The sequence below is a fragment of the Oreochromis niloticus genome, linkage group LG15 (genome assembly GCF_001858045.2).
Source record: "Oreochromis niloticus isolate F11D_XX linkage group LG15, O_niloticus_UMD_NMBU, whole genome shotgun sequence".
NCBI classification, from domain to species: domain Eukaryota; kingdom Metazoa; phylum Chordata; class Actinopteri; order Cichliformes; family Cichlidae; genus Oreochromis; species Oreochromis niloticus.
The window spans coordinates 27,144,561-27,148,755 of NC_031980.2; positions in this window are offsets into that span (position 1 = coordinate 27,144,561).

Sequence of the window (4,195 nt, forward strand, 5' to 3'; positions counted from 1 at the left end):
ATCCTGAAGTTGGTACAGAGCTGCACCAAGGCCAATGGTAAATGGCCTGTATTTGTATAGCGCTTTGCTAGTCCCTAAGGACCCCACAACGCTTTACACAACCAGTTATCCACCCATTCACACACACATTCACACACTGGTGATGGCAAGCTACATTGTAGCCGCAGCCACCCTGGGGCGCACTGACAGAGGCGAGGCTGCCGGACACTGGCGCCACCGGGCCCTCTGACCACCACCAGTAGGCAATGGGTGAAGTGTCTTGCCCAAGGACACAACGACCGAGACTGTCCAAGCCAGGACTCGAACTGGCAACTTTCCGATTACAAGGCGAACTCCCAACTCTTGAGCCACGATCGCCACGATTGCCAATGGTACTAGCATCCGTGTGGAGGATATACAGGAGTTTGGGGTCTGCAAAACCCAACACTGGGGTTGAGGTTAGCTTAACAATGATCTGTTCAAACGCTTCTTGACATTTTTGAGTCTCTGTATCTGTTTCAACCCTGTGCTCTGACACTATGTGACTGAGATATTTAACAGAGTTGTGGAAAAATTTACATTTCTCGGGTGCCAGTTTCAACCCAAACTCTTTCAATCTCAACAGGACTTTCTTCAGGCGCTGGTCATGCTCTTCAAGGGATGATGAGAAAATAGTGAGATCGTCAATAAAGACAAGGACCTCCTTAAGATTCATCGGACTCATTCACTGATCCATGAGCCTTTGAAATGTGGAGGGTGCATTGGTGATCCCTTGGGACATCCTATTGAATTCCCAGAACCCTAAGGGGCACACAAAGGCTTGTCTGACTCTGACATCTCAATCTGATAGTATCCCGACTTGAGATCCAAGACTGAGAACCATTTTGACCCTGCCAGAGTGGAAAATGCTTCCTCCAGATTTGGGAGTGCATATGCATCTTTTATGGTTTGGAGGTTTAGCCTCCTGTAATCGATGCACAAGTGAACAGAACCATCTTTTTTCCTGACAACTACAATCGGGGAGGCGAATGGGGATTCAGATTCCCGTATCACTCCCACGTCGAGTAGTTCCTGGAGGTGTTTCCTCACAGCCTCCACATCATGTGGGTGTATTGGTTGGGGTCTGGATTTAAATGGGGTTTCACCACTGATGTGGTGCTGTACTTTTTTCGTGTGTCCAAAATCTAACTCATGCTGCGAAAACACTTTGGGCATTGAATTTAGCATTTTTGATGCACGATCTTTCCATTCAGCAGGTAAGTCATTTCCAAAGTCAACACTGATCTTTTTAGAAGGATCTTCTGACTGGTCTGAGGGGTTTGACACTTTCTCTGTTTGTTCTTTGTGTAGGGCTCTGTTTACGGCATTAATGTCGGCTAGCACATGGCCTGAAGGGACAACAATGTCAGGATCAGTTTCATTATTTATTACGACTGGCAGCTTACAGGGCTGCTTGGCTGGCAGGTTAACAAGACCAGTTAACACAAGCAGACCACTGGGCAAGGGAAAGGCTGATGACTGTTCGACAACTGCACATTTCTCATTAATGGAGTTGGGGATGTACACTGAGGCTTCCAAAACTGCTGTCTGCCCTGCTTCCACAACAGTTTGATGTTTACCTGTTAATTTTGCACACCTAAGACTGCAATTGTTAGCTGCTTCCTGGAGCATTCCAAATATTTTGAGGAGTGCTCGGTAACCACCGGGGACTGGCTGAAAGTTTGCACTGGACTCATGGATGTCAGTATAAAGGGCATCTAAAGTGTTTGTACCTATCAAAACCTGTTCTCGCGCCTCAGCTCGCAAAGGAGGAATAACTAATGCCAGGGTGTTAACATTAATGTCTGAACCCACAAAATCCTTTGGAAAAGTGATTGAGAGCTCTACATAACCTAAATAAGGGACAGATTGGCCATTTGCACCCTCTACATCCAGGTGATCACCCAGCAGGTTTATAGGCAAGTCTGAGAGGTGCTGCTCATAAAAACTCTGAGGTACTGTTGTCACTTGTGACCCTGTGACAGTTTGTTTCTTTGCCAGCAATGACGACAGTAGCAGAAGTTCTGGTTCCAACCAAACCCTTTGGGAGGCTTACAGACTGTGCTTTTTACTGAGCTTTCTTTAAAAAGGCCCTTTGTGGTTTGGGACGAGAATTGTCTCCTGAAGCCCCCACTTGTCCCACACTGGAGGCTGGGATTAGTTTAAATGGGGCTCGTCACTGGCCCTAGTTGAAGCTTCCCAACTGGCTTGTCTTTCTTTCAGTTGTTTTTTCTTTGTGTCAACTAAGGATGGGTTTGGTTCATTTTCACATGATGAGGCAATGTGACCATCCTCTCCACAGTAAAAGCAGTACCAAGGGCGCGGTTTTGCATTGGTTTTAAACCTTCTTTTTCACGGGACAGGCCTCAACTGGCATTAATTGTCTTGCACTTTGACTTTGATTGCTTGGGCTGATTTTGTTTTTGACTTTCCATTTTCTAACTGTTACGTTGTGCACTCAAATCAGCTATTTGTTTCTTTAACACATCAAAGTCTGATTCACTGCTACTTATTGTTTGTACATTTGACATGGCCCGTTGCTTTGGATTGTTGGGGTCAGGTTTGTTCTGACCAAGATGTTGTCTCATAATTTTGACTTTTGACGCTTGCTTCTTCTTCAGTGTGTAAAAGCAAGAGTAACTCAGAAAACGAAGGTGGACTCTCCTTTCTTTGTCCTAACTGGAGGTCACTGATGAGACTGTCCTCCCAACAGCCATGAAGGAACTGCTTTAACAACTGCTTGTGAAAATCTGACGCACTGACACCCCCGTGCCGCATAGCTTTTGTCAGACAAACATGTAATCTTTGCAAATAGGCTGATGGTCTTTCTCCTTTATTCTGAAGCGTGTTCATAAATCGCGCATAAAGCTCATCACCATCTTCGACAGCTCCAAATGCAGAGTCTAGTACTTTCAGGTACTCAGAGGGTTTAGCATCTGGGCCTAAATGCTTTGTGATATCTGGCAGCAAAAGGCTGTAAAGTATTCTTTGTGTGCAGTTCAAGTCAGAAATGGCTGGGTCATTTATGAGAACTTCAATACTTGTGCGCCATGTATTGTAATCTGCTTCATTGTTTGGGTAGGGGATCGCCCAGAGAAGGCTCTAAACCTACTTGGCATGGGCGAGTGTGAAGGCATTTCACTAGTGCGCACTACATGTTCAACCACTACTCGCTGGACACTTGGTGGATTAAGCTCAAGTGTGGGATAGAACTGTGTCGGCAAGTTAAGATCGATCAGGTTTTGGTTTAAGGTTGGGGTCGGAACCTTAGACTGTGAAGAATCAACAGCAGTTTGATCAGGGGAATGGTCACCCTGTACAAACAAACTTGTTTCAACTCTGTTAGCAGGGGAAGAAACTGTAGGCTGAGAGGACAGAGGAGACGCGTTTAGATTAGCTAGCCCCTCTTTGAGCATATCCTCTAGCAAGTGTCCACTCAGGTTAGCCATTTCAGACAGTTGTTTCATGTATGCTCTGGTGACATTCCTTGCATTTGCTGCATACACCTCAGCTAAACTCCTAATTTCAAATGTGATTTCAGGCTGAGCAGAGCTTTGGATAGTATGTGGCAAAAGGGGGTTTAAAGTATCCATTGCACTGGCATGATTGAACTCAGCTATCATCTGCCTGTGAAACTCTGAATACGGATCATCTATGCGGATGTGACGGTTAACTGGACCATGTTTCCCCAGGTAAGTAGCTACTTCTTCATCAAGGTCACTGTTGGTAAGCCCTTTTATGATTACTGAGTTAGGGATTTTAATTGACTCTTTAACTACTATTTCCATTTTACCAGACTTCGGTTTTGATTGTTTCTTATTGTTGTAATATTTAATAAGATGAGTCTCATGTAGTTTCACAATATCTCCTGGCTGCTGGCTCACCAATTGTAACACCAATGTGTCTCTAAACTCTAAGATTAATAGTCTTTTTTTTCGTTTTGGTACATTTTATCCAAGCCATACTTAAATATGGGTTACAAATGCATTTGTATACAGCCCGAGGTTGAGCTGATACGCTCTCACTGGACTGTTTGATATGATGAGAATGAAGGTGTGATATTGGTGTGACACAAGAAGCTAGTGAGGAGGTGGAAGGCGGGTGAATTAAGGTGAAGAACTGTGTAGATGGTGCTAAACCCAAAGGGCATAGTATCAGTCCCACTGTTCGTGACATA